This window comes from Macrobrachium rosenbergii, chromosome 44, assembly GCF_040412425.1.
Source record: "Macrobrachium rosenbergii isolate ZJJX-2024 chromosome 44, ASM4041242v1, whole genome shotgun sequence".
NCBI classification, from domain to species: Eukaryota; Metazoa; Arthropoda; class Malacostraca; order Decapoda; family Palaemonidae; genus Macrobrachium; species Macrobrachium rosenbergii.
The window spans coordinates 25,922,616-25,940,503 of NC_089784.1; the positions used below are offsets into that span (position 1 = coordinate 25,922,616).

Below are 17,888 nucleotides of genomic sequence, written 5' to 3' on the forward strand. Positions count from 1 at the left end.
GAAGAATAATGCAGAGACAAGTTGTTGCTAATTTTACGAGTTTAATACCAGATAAACAGAAGAATTCACCAATATACGAGAAAGGAACCTCAAAATTATCAATAAAAATGGAGTAGTTTCGTTGTGTTATATCATCTGAAAGGTAAAAGCTTTAAATAACATACTTATGAGAATTCGAAACCTATAATTAACACGCGTCGTCCAGAGATGATTATTTTAGGTATATAAGTGATAATGTGAGGCCGATCTCTTGCTCGTAACATTCATGACAGTGATCAGAAATAGAGAACTGAAAGTAAATAGTAAAATGAAGATATTATCAAATTACTCTTGTTAGGACATAAAGTAAGAGGTCGTTCGTAAGAAGGATTAAAGTAAGTTACCCCATTTTGTTAAAGATGAGCACTCAAACCTATAGACGTGGTATAAGGAGAGCTTTTATATTTTGTACATTTACTTCCACACAGTCACAAGCATACAGACCAAAAGATAGGCACGCACACACACAGACATATATATATACATATATATATATATATATATATATATATATATATATATATATATATATATATATATATATATATATATATATATATATATATATATATATATATATTATATATATATATATATATATATATATATATATATATATATATATATATATATGTGTGTGTGTGTGTGTGTGTGTGTGTGTGTGTGTGTGCGTGCGCGTTCAGTATTTTCCTTCGAAAAGGAAGAAAAACCAGCGACAGAAACTAACCTTCACTATAATTAGCATACACGGACTCTACGCATGGCTATACTGCCAGTCAAATCCGGAAACGGTTTAATATATACCTTAGGTTTCCAGGAACTCAACAGGTGAAATTGGGACAGTTTAAAGCGCTAAATTAACACTAATACAAATATCCGAGAAATCCTGAACGTCGGCGAGAACCGTCATGGTGCTAACGAAAGTGTTTATCCTTTGGAGTAAGGCTATGAAATGCAGTGTTCGCCTCGCGGAGTGGACATGAATATTCATAGTCGTTCCGGTGAGATTCACTGTGTGTGTGTTTGTATGTGTCGTAGTAGTATGACTGTGCGCATAAGTATACGATGTTTGTGTATTATATATATACATACATACATATATATATATATATATATATATATATATATATATATATATATATATATATATATATATATATATATATATATATATAGATTTATAGTGTAATGCATATCTTTTTTATTTTACCGCGATTAAACACATTCATTCCCAATAACATATTGATATATTTTACTCAAAAATTACAATTTATTGAAATTAATATGTAACAAACAAATTGAATTTTCCGTTCGTAATATCCTCGGTAAGAGTTAATATGGGCAGTATGATATTACCTCTCATACAAGAACATTAAAAAACTCCCTCGCAGTTTGAAGCCAACAAGAATTATTTAGAGATTGTTAAACAGTAATTATGGGGGGAAATGTTAGTAAACTTATATTAGGTACGGGCCTGCCTCATTTATGGCACGTTTATGTCACATCAAAATCTTAAATTGACCTAACTGAGGATAGTTCATTAGAGAGAGAGAGAGAGAGAGAGAGAGAGAGAGAGAGAGAGAGAGAGAGAGAGAGAGAGAGAGAGAGCGGGGAAGGTTGTTCTATTGTAGCGGAATCTTCATCAAGTTCACGAAGTAATGACTTCTCCTGTCAACCGGTGAGGGGATTTTAAAAGAAGTATGACGACGGAACAACAATGTATCCTGAACGACCCATAAATAAGAGCAATCTCTGATTTAAGACCGATTATTTTTCAGACGTAAGGTAAAAACATGACCCTTTAATATCCAAATAATAATAATAATAATAATAATAATAATAATAATAATAATAATAATAATAATAATAATAATAATATATGCATATAAAACTTTGCTACTAATATTATCAGCAGAATTATTTGGTTACAGAAAAAGACTAAAAACTGCATCGTAAAACATTAATACACATACAAATACATATATATATATATATATATATATATATGCATATGTAATGTATATACGTACATACATATATATATGCATACACACACACACACACACACACACACACATATATATATATATATATATATATATATATATATATATATATATATATATATATATATATATATATATATATATATATATATATATATATATATATATATATATATATATATATATATATATATATATATATATATATATATATAATATATATATATATATATACGTATCTGAGTAATCCTCTGGAGAAATAAGGGAAGTGGGTCGTAGAAATTCCTTGTCATTTACGAAAGGAGAAAGATTTGAAGTCGTTTAAACATAATTTGAGAAACGGTGCGATTATAAATTTGACTGACTACGAATTGGAAAATATAAAAGTCTTCGGAACCCTTAGCAAAATTGATTGCCCCTTCACTGCCAGAAATTCGAATTTTGCCTTTGGAAATTGGACTTAATATATAACTGATATTTTCCTATTCACATTTCAGACCAGGGAGATTTCCAGTAAAATTTGTTTATCAATTTCCTTTTATGTCTTCTGCCATTATTCGTTCATAAAAATAATGAACTGAAAGACTAAGGAATTCACCGGTCGTTGCCCTGAATTATGAGAAAAAATCAGTATAATTGTTTATTATTCACATTTATTATTTTTAGATCATTACGAAGATGGTGGTCAACGTCTCTCTGGAATAGAAATTCCTGAATTTTGGCAGAGTTCCTGGATTTCCGCTCCCTGGAATATTTAAGACACATTGTGTTCCTGTGGCTTAAGCCGTTCTGACCCATAAACTTTTCTGAAGATTCTCTTCCGTGACTGATCTTTATGTTGCTATTATTTTTAACGCAGTTTCAGAATTCGATTTGGGAGTTTTTTCAGGTGTACTCTGCGCATTATGTTTTTTATTGTTTTTTTCAGATTTTTTTATTCAAAATGACTTTATATGCTTAGATATATTTTCTTTCTAAATGGGACTAATTTAGAATAGTAATCTAACATGAAATCGTATGATTGCATTGAGAAGCCTAGCATAGCAATCTGCACTAGGACACACACACACACATATATATATATATATATATATATATATATATATATATATATATATATATATATGTGTGTGTGTGTGTGTGTATATGTATGTATATATGTATATATAATGTGTATTATTTTATATATATACATATATATATATATATATATATATATATATATGTGTGTGTGTGTGTGTGTGTGTGTGTGTGTACACACAATATATACAATATATATATATATACTGTATATATATGCTATATTCAGTATGAGATAACGTCTGATAGACAGCAATAGCTGAACAGAAAAATAACCCTCTGAACCTCACGCAAAACGAGGTACAGAAGAATTGGCATAAAACAACAAAAATAACATCACTGCCTCAAATTATAAGGACACGAAGCACGTAAAAAGCAAACACACTAACACACAAATATCATAGACAGCCTTTTCTTCCACGAACGACTATCCAACTATTGAAATTTTATTCGTTCCTGAAAAAGGGAGAGCTGTTTCATGAATTGTCTCTCACTGTCCTGACAGAGCCAGAAGGCTAAACCTTTTACCTGTAGTTGTGTGATCCCTCTTCTCTCACTTTCACCTTTCCTTTTTTCCAAGGACAATGAATGGGTACAGAAAAATTGCCCACGAAAATACTCCATTCACTCTAACTATAGATGGTCTCTTTCTCAATGAACTTTCTTACTTTTGTGTCAGAAAATTAACAGTTAGTCTTATTCCACTTACTCCTTCCTAATTAGTATGTACGTGCTGTTCAAATGCATAAATCCTGTCAGCCACTACATCAATCAGTGTCCCAGATTTATTAGTCTTGCCTTTCGCTGTGACTAATGAAGTAATCATTGTTGTATGTAATTCAGACATATTCCGGAAAATAGATATATTTTCAAATTCAGTCTTATCAATACATTAGTTGGATGTAGTCCAATTAACAAAATAACTTATTAATGGCACGTCTTAACGTCAGGACAATAAAAAAAAGTGAACTTACACCAGTATCCCTGGTACAAAATTTAAGTGCAAGAGTTTCAATCTGACTAATTACCTGGAAAAATAACATTACTCCTGTCAGATTTCAACCTTCGTGAAGATCATTAATGCTAATTAATGAAGTTACAATAGTGTCACAACACTCAGTGCTCTAACTTGGTCATCGTAACGAAAAGAAAAACATTCCTAATTAGCTGACACTGACGTGCTGATTGACGGGGTTATATCAGTTTTTAAATAATCTCTAGAAGCTTGATGCATAGCCATTCAAGCGGCTGGCAGAGATCATATTAATCCATTTTGGAAAGAGTAAATTTCATGAATTATTGATAGTTTTTTATTCAATACTCCTTTAGTGCACACGTTAACATTTGCGTATGTACAAATCTCTCTCTCTCTCTCTCTCTCTCTCTCTCTCTCTCTCTCTCTCTCTCTCTCTCTCCCACAAGTCGGCTGATACGCAACCAGTTTACATCCCAAGCGAATCGACATAGTATTCCGATCGATAAATATTTTTAATACAGTTTTACTTAAACTTGCATTCTCTTTTAATTCAGGAAACCTCTTTTCTTGCACATACGCTATTTTCTGTTGACGGGTTCGGAAACGTGATATCTGTGATTCGGAGACTTCTTGGATTTCTCATTCGCATGAATTTAGCTTTAGATCCTCATCCGCTCAACTGCAGTTTTCCTTGTCCCAACCAACCAGCTTGGAAAAATCGCAAATTCCAGGCGTTTTTCTCTGTGCAGGTAGTTTTCGCGTTTGAAAAAAAGAAATAACTATCGTTAAAGAAACCAACAGATTGAAATAAGTACAGCTCTTAACCACAGTGGCAAATTCAATGTATTTAAAAAACACAGTTATAAAGGAAAGTTTTAAAGACCTCTTATCTCACGAAGCTTTAAACATCAGGCAGAAAAACATACACATCCATTCGAGTTGGGGAGGGGGAACTGTCCTGGACTTGTGCGGGAGTAAGAGGAAACAATTGTATGTGTCGTGATTACTTCGTCTAGTTTCTTTTATTCTTGTCAATTAAATATCATTATATGTTTTCACCGGGCACTGTTAATGTTTGTGCTGAGGACGTGTGCCCAAATAATATTAAATATTCTAAGTTCTATAACGAATAATACATTTGTACTGATTTGATATCATGAGTAATCGTCTCAAATTATGTATTGCAAATAGTGTGGAAGGTGATGTTGATGTAAATTTTCCATTTGCAAAACTCTTACCTCTCCTTGCCTGACCACACAACTATAAAAATAATTTTCCCTTTTTTTGGATATATTTACGAAAAAAATCTTATGAAATGGTCAATGGCTTTTGTTCTACAAATATCTTTTTATTATATACATTTCCCCTGATATTTCTTCTCCCTTGAATAGACATATAAATACAATAAATGTTGATACTACAACCAAAAAAGATATTACATATTACAAAAATTAACTTCTCTCTCTCTCTCTCTCTCTCTCTCTCTCTCTCTCTCTCTCTCTCTCTCTCTCTCTCTCTCTCTCTCTCCTTTTGATTGTAGAGATCCTGAATGGAGGGCCAGACTCTATTGAGAAGTTGCTAACTTTTCACATAACTTATCCTTTTGTCATTCAGAACCGACAACGAGTTGATGAGCTTTCTCTATTCAGTCGATCTGCTTCATCATTTATAGAAATTATTCTTTGTTTCTGAGAGTCAGCCAACAAATGTGTTGACGAAAGTTCGCCAGGAATGAGCAGTCGTTTTTATACGGGATAATCAACGAAGTTAGTCCAGGTAATCCCAAAATACCAATTAAGTTTTGGCGACTTGCTGTGTGATTATTATTGTCTTTGCAATCTTCTACGTATAAGGATTCGTTTGGAAATTAAAGCAGCTTCTGGGATAAAGGTTCATTTAACAGATTTCATGACATTATCAGAAATCATTCTGTTAACGTTCTACTTGTAGTACTTTAAGCTTTAGGAATGCAATGATTTTATTATTGTCGTTGCCAGCATATTATTATTATTATTATTATTATTATTATTATTATTATTATTATTATTATTATTATTATTATTGACCCTCATGTCCAGTCATGAAAAGCTTCAAGCCATAAATAGGAAAACCCTAGGATCTGTGTATGCATCTGGCTGGCAGAAATGTCGGCGACAAATTAAACCATGAAAGGAATGCCTAACTAAGACTCCAAAATCCATAGATCAAACACCTGTCGTTAAACTCTGCGGATTTATCAACCCATATTTCACTACTTCCTCTGTTGCATACATTAAAAATTGTTGTACCTTCACGCTGCTGATGTGTTTCTCTCAACCAAAATATGAACACTGCTCAGTTAGTCTCCAATATCAGCGTAGAAGACAAAACGATTGTACAGAAAATTAAGAAGACTCAATATAACACTAAACTAACTCAGATTACGCAACCATCCTAAGATAGGATAATAATAATAATAATAATAATAATAATAATAATAATAATAATAATAATAATAATAATAATAATAATAATAATAATAATAATAATAATAAAACTGATACAAGAATGATGTGTTCATAGATGGGTTTTACGAATACATATATTATATATATATATATATATATATATATATATATATATATATATATATATATATATATATATATATATATATATGTATAATTTTATATATATAATATATATATACATATATATATACATATATATATATATATATATATATATATATATATATATATATATGGATTTCAAGAACGTACACCGGCTACTTAAACGTCCTTCAGGTTATGGATTATCGATGGAGGATTCCTCTGGAGGGAGGTAAGGGAGTAAGGGGAGTAGGAGACCTCATTAAATTGATTAGCAATTGTTAGATCGTTTTCACGACAGGATTACCAAATGATGTAAATTGTAAGTGTATATTGAGTCACATAAGCATACTTTAATCTGTTGTCAGTGCATAGCAAATAAAAAATGTCTGGGTGATTTGCCAGAATAGTCACACCTTGTACAGCGCCAGTAATTATGAAGTTGAGTATTTAGGTAAGAACATTTTCCACCGTAAAAATAAGAATTTGGAAGTTCGATATTATGTGAATTACTAAAAATTATTGCCAGCGATAAAATTACAGCGGTTTTCCTTCCGCTGTAGGATAATCTACAATAAATTATTAAGGAATTTACATAGGAATGGCCTTTCTTCTTTAAGTTCTTGGTATATTTATTTTTAGGGCAATTCTGTTCAGCTATTATTATAATTGCTTTATATTTCAAACACATAAATCTCTTACGTTAATAATAATAATAATAATAATAATAATAATAATAATAATAATAATAATAATAATAATAATAATAATAATAATAATAATAATAATAATAATAATAATAATAATAATAATAATAATAATAATAATAATAGGCAAAGTAACAAGGACTGAAGGGATAAAGCTACCAGACGGTAATAACATCAAACACATACAGTAGATGAGACAGGATACAAATACCTGGGAATAATAGAAAGAGAAGATATAAAATACCAAGAGATGAAGGGCACGATCAGGAAAGAATATACGCAGAGCCTTAAGGCGATACTCAAAGTCAAAACTCAACGCCGGACACGACGAAAGCCATAAACACATGGGTAGTACCAATAATCAGATACAGCGCAGGAGTAGTGGAGTGGACGAAGGCTGAACTCCACAGCATAGACCAGAAAACTAGAAAACACATGACAATACACAAAGCACTGCACCCAAGAGCAAATACAGACAGGCTATACATAACACGAAAGGAAGGGGGGAGAGGGCTACTAAGCATAGAGGACTGCGTCATCATCGAGAACAGAGCACTAGGGCAATATCTGAAAACTAGTGAAGACGAGTGGCTAAAGGAGTGCATGGGAAGAAGGACTGATAAAAGTAGACGAAGACCCAGAAATATACAGAGACAGGAGAATGAAAAACAGAACAGAGGAATGGCACAACAAACCAATGCACGGAAAGTACAGGAGACATACAAAAGAACTGGCCAGCGATGAAACATGGCAATGGCTACAGTGGGGAGAACTCAAGACGGAAACAGAAGGAATGCTAACAGCGGCACAAGATCAGGCCGTAAGAACCAGATAAGTCCAAAGAACAACAGAAGGAAATAACATCTCGCCCATATGCAGGAAGTGCAATATGAAAGAGGAGACCATAAACCACACAGCAAGCGAACGTCCGCAGCTTGCACAGGACCAGTACAAAAAAGAGGCATGACTCAGTAGCAAAAGCCCTCCACTGGAGCCTGCGCAAGAAACACCAGCTAGCTTGCAGTTATAAGTGGTACGAACACCAGCCTGAGGGAGTGATAGAAAACGATCAGGCAAAGATCCTCTGGGACTACGGTATCAGAACAGATAGGGTGATACGTGTCAATGCACCAGACGTGACGTTGATTGACGAAATCAAGAAGAAAGTATCACTCATTGATGTGGCAATACCATGGGACACCAGAGTAGATGAGAAAGAAAGAGAAAAAACTGATAAGTATCAAGACCTGAAAATTTAAATAAGAGGGATATGGAATATGCCAGCGGAAATTGTACCCATAATCATAGGAACACTAGGCACGATCCCAAGATCCCTGAAAAGGAATCTGGAAAAACTAGATGCCGAAGTAGCTCCAGGACTCATGCAGAAAAGTGTGCTACTAGAAACAGCGCACATATTAAGAAAAGTGATGGACTCCTAAGGAGGAAGGATGCAACCCGGAACTCCACACAATAAAAACCACCCAGTCGAATAGGACGACTTTGATAGACAAAAAATAATAATAATAATAATAATGAGATTATTACCAGGAATATTAGTATTTCATTTAGAAATGGCATTGTACCTCCTGACCCAAAATACATCATGTAAACCTATTGCACGAACTCCAGCCTTTTATTTCATACATCACGATGTTCCAACGTCAGTATTTATTTACTTAGACAGCTGCTCAAAACATTCTGTAAGGTTGTATCTTTACAGTGCTGACTCTAAGTTTTTTTCTTAAGTGGCATGTTGCTCTATACTTCTTTGTACAGATTTCTCATTTATTATGTTTTATTTTTCACTTATCCACTTATCAAACTTAGTATAGTTAGAAGTTAAAAGTATTTTGATTTTGAAGAGTTTTACGACTGGAAAAATATAAAATATTAGGAAAAAATGTTCACCGAAGGTGTTACAGCCACACACGCACACACACACACACACACACACACATATATATATATATATATATATATATATATATATATATATATATATATATATATATATATATATATATATATATATATATATAATTTTATGCGTGTTCATTTTACATAAATAAATCATGACTGTCACGTATACACGAGACGATAATTGGTCTAAGACAATGCCAGAACCTGTAACGTCACAGATTGTTAATCAAATGGAGCAAACTCCGATCTAGATGTATTGAGCTATAATATATACGATATAACGCAGCCTTGCCTAATATCAATACGAGGCTGGACAGTCTAATTAAGCCTCGTGCTAGTCCATCCCTCTTGGGTTTCTGTTGGTTTAGCCATAATCCAGAGAGCCACTGTACAGAACGGAGGGCGTGTCTGACAACATTTGATTTTCCTAATAATAAGAGTACATTAGTATAATCTTCTGTCGTAGGTGCATGTTTGCATATACCGGCATATATCTTTGAAGTGACACAACTCGTTCGTTTAGCAATAAGGGTCTATTTTTTTTTAAGTCTACCTGTGGAGAATATATCGCCAGGTGCGAATTAGTGCTCCCTGAAATTGGTTTTTGGACGTAATATCATTCTTTTATCTTTCCTCCATTCCATCATGGAATTATCTTTTAATGGTTCGTCTGGTAATGAAATTTCTTATATGATTTTTAAATTTGTCTAAACGATTGTTGTATTAATATGATAATTTTAGATATAATTAGACAAAGTACTGATATTGTTAAAATCCTGTACTGGTAACAGGCATATATATATATATATATATATATATATATATATATATATATATATATATATATATATATATATATATATATAAATATATATATATATATATATATATATATATATATATATATATATATTTATATATATATATATATATATATATATATATATATATATATATATATATATGTGTGTGCGTGTTTGTGTATGTGTGTACGTGTGTGCATGTGTACATGTCTGTAGTCCACTTTGCTATTGTGCGACTCTGTTGGAAATGGAATTTCATTTTATTTTCATTTCCGGCTTCTTCCTTTCCATCAACGTCAGGAAGGCTTGTCCCGCCTTTCTAAGCAGTGTCTGTTCTTTGTGAGAGATCACCGAATTTAGTGTATTTTATTCATTTTGTTTCTGTGGAATTAAAATCTAAGGAAAAGACTTTCATATTTGCATAGGAGTGAAATAAGATTATCTCGGGAAGAGATATCACCCCTGCTCATCTGGAAGCAAAATTCAATGAAAAAAATATTTGCTTCTTTTGAGGGCAATATTATTTTACTTTACGCATCAGAGTTGATTCCGAACAGTATGATTTGACTGAACTGTGTTCTGAATCTACAGAAATAATTACGTTTAGTGCTCTATGGGGTCACCAACACAGTTACTTCAGACTGAAGTCTGTTGCAAAGAAATTCATTAATCAGGCATTGATGGTATCATCACTCCCTGAATTTTTTGTTCATGAAAAAAGATTTATTAATATGAATCATACCTGTCCCGTCCGCATATGGTGATGGGTAATTATCGACTTCTGAAAACTGGAATATTGCTCGATGTCACGACACTATTGCAAAATAGACCGCCAAGTACGAGTTAGTGCTCTTTGAAATTGGCCATTGAACGTAGTATTATTCTTTTATCGTGATTCAATTCCATCATTGAGTTGCCGTGTAAATTTTCATCTGTTAATGCAGATTATAATAATTTCAGAAACTTGCTATATACCTTTTATAACGCCTCTTTTTAAGTTGGGACTTCCCCTCCTCCAGTTCTCTCTCTCTCTCTCTCTCTCTCTCTCTCTCTCTCTCTCTCTCTCTCTCTCTCTCTCTCTCTCTCTCTCTCTCTCTCTCATACGAATTTTTTTGTTTGTTCGAGATTTTCTTTTCGCACAAAGAAATCACAAGACACTTTGTTCTCCTTTGGTCTCTCGTGAGTCTAAGAATTTTCTATGAAATCAAAGAATATTCTGTAATATTTTTTTCTTTAGCATTTTGTCCCTGTGTCTTTGTTCAGGTGCATATGCAAACCTGGGAATAAAATCTGTGATTGCGAAACATAAAATCCCCTGTGGACTGCAGACTCTCCTCCCTGTGCACCACGTCGAAAAAAAATATAGCTGTATACTTGCTACCTATAAAGGACTTCAAAGAGAGAGGTATTACAATGCTCCGGAATACTTTCATTACTCTTTGTAATATACCCTAATTCCTAGTCAGTAGACCTTCCAAACAACCCTCCTCTCTCCCAAGCCCCCAACACCCACCCGAATAAAAAAAAAAATAAACCATAGAGTTATAAATAATATCAAGGTTAGTTCACTTGGATATTTATTGAAGGCAAAATTAAATTCAATTTAACAAAAATAATATTGGTGTGATATACACTCACGAGCCTGTTCAGCTCCATGTTGTATCATACATACATAAAAGCAATGATGCATGATACATCTTCCTCTTCATTATTATTATTATTATTATTATTATTATTATTATTATTATTATTATTATTATTATATTACTGGCTTACAACTACGTTCTGATAACCTTCTTTGTAAGTTTGTTTTGAAATTACATAGGAATTCTGTACTGTTTTACTGATATGCTTCAGAAAATACAAAAGATAGGTGTTTTTGTTTCTTACACTGTCATCGTGACGAAAAACTTTCACAATAACGTGTATCGTTGATAAAAGAGATAAAATCTTTGATAGAGAGTTATTCATATATTAGAAAAATCAGAACGAAAATGACAGAGTTGAAAGCTTTCTACGGCATGTAATTGTTATTATTCAGGACAAGCAAAGTCTTACTCCATAGAATAGAACGCCCGTTGTGCGAAAAAAAAATAATTTATAGAAAAAACGAAGAAACTCTTTGCATATGACACACAACTAAAGATAGATAAACAAACGAATTTCATCTCCCTATCGTAACCAAATTTGAGTTACGAGTTGCACCTTAACACTGAATACATATTGTCAAGAATAATAAAGGAAATCGGAGGAAAAATATAATGTTATTGTCATAGGAGTAACATCGGTAAATGTATAACCAAAATGATGACCATGAAGAAGTCAGCCTTGGATCACCTAAAGCCTTTGGTAAAACATTCCCTACATTCATATGTGGAGTAACTCAAGACCCAAGAGGATGCTGTACTATCGGAGAACATTACAGGATTATGTCATCTATCAGAATGACTTATTCTGTTTGGTAATTATCTTTGGTAAGCAAATCATTCTGTTAACTGAACTGCTCAATTTCCATATGGTCATCAAGGTAAATATATAAAGTATCTGTTACAACATTGCTTTAGGATGAAAATTGCTCGCGCATGCGCATTTATCCCCTTCCTGCTAACAGTACCATTATTCACAATGAGCGTAACTGTTCGAAACTTCATTTAACCTTTACTATGAAATAACGAAATTAATCATAATATCAAGCACAGAACATAAATAGGAATCGATGAAAATAAAAATGGAAAAAACATGACCGGATAAATGACGAAGTCTACTTGAATAGGGGCAAGTAACTGCAGCAGATCTGGCCTCAAACCCCTCGTCAGCTTCGCGAGTAACTTCAAAGGAGAGCCAATGGAGCAGAAAATTCTTGTCAAGAGAAATATAGGGTTTTTTATGCCTCCTTGCCTCACACGAAATCTCCATGGTTTGCCTATGCGTTCTCACTTATTTGTGTGATGGTGATTATATATATATATATATATATATATATATATATATATATATATATATATATATATATATATATATATATATATATATATATATATATATATATATATATATATATATATATATATATATATATATATATATATATATATATATAAATATCAGCAATCCCTTCAGGTATAAGTTATTCCTTGGGTGTAGTGAATTTGACATCAAATGATGTTCGTTGCTTACTATTTCTCCGAAGAATAACTGAAACAGCTACTAAGGTATAAAACAATCTGTTTAAAAACAATTATTTCCTCATCCTCAAGATATACTTGTCTTTCTTTTGTATATTTTTATACATGAAAATGTTTAGACAATTATGTCATCCTCATCTTACATCCTGAATACTTTTCACATTGAACATAAAAATTTTTCTAAATTTTTTCTAAATATATACTTATGAGTTTCTCACACAATTTATTAAAAATAGATACCCTGATTCATACAATCTCTTTTAAGTGTTACCTATATTGCTCTTGGCCTTGCAAGTCTAATATCACTTCTTACAGCTTATCAGTGAAGACCATAATATGAATCATACTCTTCTCTTTCCCATTTTGATTATACAAAAGGACAGATGTTCCTTTTTCTTTATTTCTCAAGAGCATTCTCATTACCTGTCACACCTAAGAAACCCTAACTAGTTACTTATTTATACTCTAAACTTCATATGTTAACACACGACATTAATCATCTCTGACATTCTCGACGATCGTCTTCTTGATGAAGTGAACGTGAGATTAAACAAGTAAAAAATAGCGCCGAAGCAATCGCGTTTTCTGTGCAGCCGCTACAGCGTATAATCAAGGCCACCAAAAATAGATCTATCTTTCGTGGGCTTGGTGTAATGCTTTGCGAGCCGCGGCCCATGAAACGTTAACCACGGCCCGGTGGAGGCCTATCCTATATCGTTGCCAGAATCAGGATTATGGCTAACTTTAACCTTAAATAAAATAAAGTCTAATGAGTTTAGAGGGCTGCAATTCGGTATGTTTGATGACTGTAGGGTGGAAGATGAACATTCCAATTTGCAGCCCTCTAGCCTCAGTAGTTTTTAAGATCTGAGGGCGGACAGGAAAAGTGAGGACAGAAAAAAGTGCGGACGGACAGACAAAGCCGGCGCAATAGTTTTCTTTTCAGAAAATTAAAATTGCTTTACTTTGGAAGAACTTATTTCAGAAAATACTCATAATATTATAAGGCTTCATGAATTTGAGGAAGTCGAAAAGAGTGCACAAAGAACAACAGAATAGCCTGAAAATGTGGATACGGCTGATAAGATAACCAATTTGGAGTTAGATAGGAAACAGGACTGTGTCGTGCTATAAGCAAACAGAATAGAGTAAAAAAAAATGTAAATGAATAAATAAAAAGTGGACAAGTTGAGAATTACGTAAGTTACTTAGTGAAAAGAGAAGTTTGCCTGAAGTGCACTTGAATGTAAAAAGAATTGCGTTGCGCAAGACATAAGAGAAACAAGAGCAAACTTAAAGCGAAAGTCAAAAAGGAAATTGTAAGAATTTGTGACATTTCAAGAAGGTACATTCATTTTCTTTACAAAACAACAGACGTTTTACAGGAAAAATTCAAAACAGGTTGGAACACCAAAGCTTAAAGCAATCTTACAGTAAAATGATCGTGTCAGAATAGAAAGCAATTTTGCGTGGAAGGATCAAAGAGTTTTGAAATGAGAATGCTGATGAAGTTGGAATGGCAAAAAAGTAATATTAATTTTGCGCTGCAAGTCTTACAGTAAACGTATGCGCAGACACCTAATATAGTCAGATGGTTTGATTTCCGGGATTGTAAATATAGTTTAGATACTTCATTAAATGCTAAAATAATTGGGAGTAGTAACTATTAATAATATTATATATATATATATATATATATATATATATATATATATATATATATATATATATATATATATATAGAGAGAGAGAGAGAGAGAGAGAGAGAGAGAGAGAGAGAGAGAGAGAGAGAGAGAGAGAGAGAGAGAGAAATATGAAAATACACGCACATACGTTTATATATATGTATATATGCGTGTGTGTGTGCATTCATATCTCTCTCTCTCTCTCTCTCTCTCTCTCTCATATATATATATATATATATATATATATATATATATATATATATATATATATATATTTGTGTGTGTGTGTGTGTGTGTGTGTGTGTGTGTGTGTGTGTGTGTGTGTGTGTGTGTGTGTGTAATGATAAAAAGAGGAATTCAACAACAGCAAAAAAAAAAAAAAGATGATTGAGAGCTAGAAAATGCCTGCCATTTCAAATGTTTATCTAAATTAGCGTATTTCTGTTGTCACATAAATATGATGTTATCAAATAAATACGATTGGTTCACAAAAATCATAAGCATTGCATTTGCTTTCCTCTCCCTCTCTCTCTCTCTCTCTCTCTCTCTCTCTCTCTCTCTCTCTCTCTCTCTCTCTCTCTCTCTCATATGTACTAATCGTCAAGTAGTATTTGAAATTCAAAACAAACTGTATTGCAGATAAAACCTTGATATCGAAACGGCTCCAAGCGAAGCGATCCTACACAGCACCTATCCGAGCTCTTTCCTACAATTCGGGAATCTCCCAGAAGATGGAGCTACGAGTGTTTGGCGAAAGTCTTAGAGAAAAGTACCTCCTGTTCAATCTAGGTCATGACTTCTTAATGAAACACTTGCAGAGAATTTGTGAAGAGTGAAGACTATGATGAAAGAGAATATTTGACCAAAGGATTTTATCATCATCTTCGACTACTTGGAAACAACCAGACCCACAAAGTCTTCTCTCTCTCTCTCTCTCTCTCTCTCTCTCTCTCTCTCTCTCTCTCTCTCTCTCTCTCTCTCTCAATCCTTTTCTTATTCTTTTCCCGTTTAAATTTCAGTATTTTCACCCCTCTCCTATTGTTCCTTTTGCCTTTTATTTCAACACCACTCCTCTCCCTAACTCGGCATCGTTGCTTCATTAGTGTTTCTCGAAATCAGATGAATACTAGAGATACACATTGTCCGGGCAAAAATATAAAAAAGTATTTCTATGAAATATAAAAAAGTATTTCTATACAGTCTAATCAAAACATGTGATCGAAGAGGAATAAAAAAAAAAAAAGCCTAACCCATAAACTCTACTGCGAAAAATGAGAGCGAACGAAAGTATAAAATTTCCTTCAGAATCCATATGTGTACGAATATACAGGCAAAAATGTCGCATGTGCACAGACACAAAGACACACAAACACAAACGTTTGGTCACGTAAAGGACAATAAAGGAAAAAAAGTCGGGAAAATGGGTAGATAATTAGAAGGGATTTTGGAGAAATGTAGGGAATGAGACCCAGACAGTCCTGGTTACAGGAATGACCGATGTGTTGATCAGAAGGATCTTAACCTGCAAAAAGCAAAGAGGTGGGTGACACAGAGGAGAGTTTAACACTAATCTAATGAATCACTTCTGCTGTCATTTCAAACAGATCAGAATTTGTTCAAGAAGCCAATTAGAGATATAATGTTACTGTTCAAGACCAGATTTCACGCATTTTTGGCAATTGCCAGATCTGATCAAACTCCCGTCATGAAGAAAGACATCTATAATTCTTACCTACATATGAAATGAACTATTTTCTTCTTAATGACTCTGTAGAGCTCCGTAAATTAAGTAGCCTGCTGATTACTAAGATATTTTCATACCTCCCTAGTCCTTAACTTTGAAGCAGATCGAATGGTTAAAGTTTAATTTATTTCCTGGTAGAAGACAACACTTCTTATGTTGCGCTATCAAGCTGGCGTAGTGCCAACGCGAACACATGTTGGAGCAGTCTGCAAGTGTCACTTGCCAAAAGGAAGCTTTAATGGGACTTGCCTCTCCGGTTAAAAATTCGGCGAGATTGAGGCATCATTTGATGTGGACTTTGAGAGGGTTGAAAATGAGGTATATTCATTCGTATCAATCCTGCATATTTCTAATTTCATACATTTTGCCAGGTATAGACGGTAGCACGCAACTTTAAATAGTTTAGATCAAAAGAAGATATACGATGTCAACTGACAGCTATTTTGGGAAAGCGACTGCTCAGGAACAGAATTTCATTACAGTCAAATTCTTTGCGGTACTGGAGGAACTGCTAACATCGTACTGATTTCTTGCCATGAGTTAAGTCTTAAACATTCCTTGAAACTTAGAAAATATTTTCATCAAAAATTCTTTACAGCTGAAAATCTTGAGCCACGATTTAATATCACGCTGTCTTCCAGACTTGAAGACGAAAATAATATCACAGTAAGCTTAAACCATACATAATCATTGTGATACTAACCATGCATCACAAAAGTATTAATGTATGAATGATGAATGAACGAATGATGAAAACACGAAATCTACCAATTTGTCAATGTGACTCCATAGTCATGATTATACATACATATATATACACATCCATAGTCATGATTATACATACATATATATATACACATATATATATATATATATATATATATATATATATATATATATATATATATATAATACATAAATAAGCCTATTTAGCATTAAATTATGCTCATGGTCATATACATTTCTTATTCAGTTTATATATATATATATATATATATATATATATATATATATATATATATGTGTGTGTGTGTGAGTGTGTATATATATATATATATAACTGAATAATAAGACCTGTATATGACCATGAGCATAATTTAATGCTAAATAGGCTTATTTATGTATAAATAAATACATATATATATATAT

The 17,888-nt window shown here is 32.8% G+C and overlaps 1 long non-coding RNA gene across 1 annotated transcript in view; it reads right to left on the reverse strand.

Moving 5' to 3' along the window:
- LOC136829439 (uncharacterized) overlaps window positions 1–17,888 on the reverse strand; it is a 156,446-nt gene that overhangs the window by 66,533 nt on the left and 72,025 nt on the right. The gene's annotated exons all lie outside the window — the stretch shown is intronic.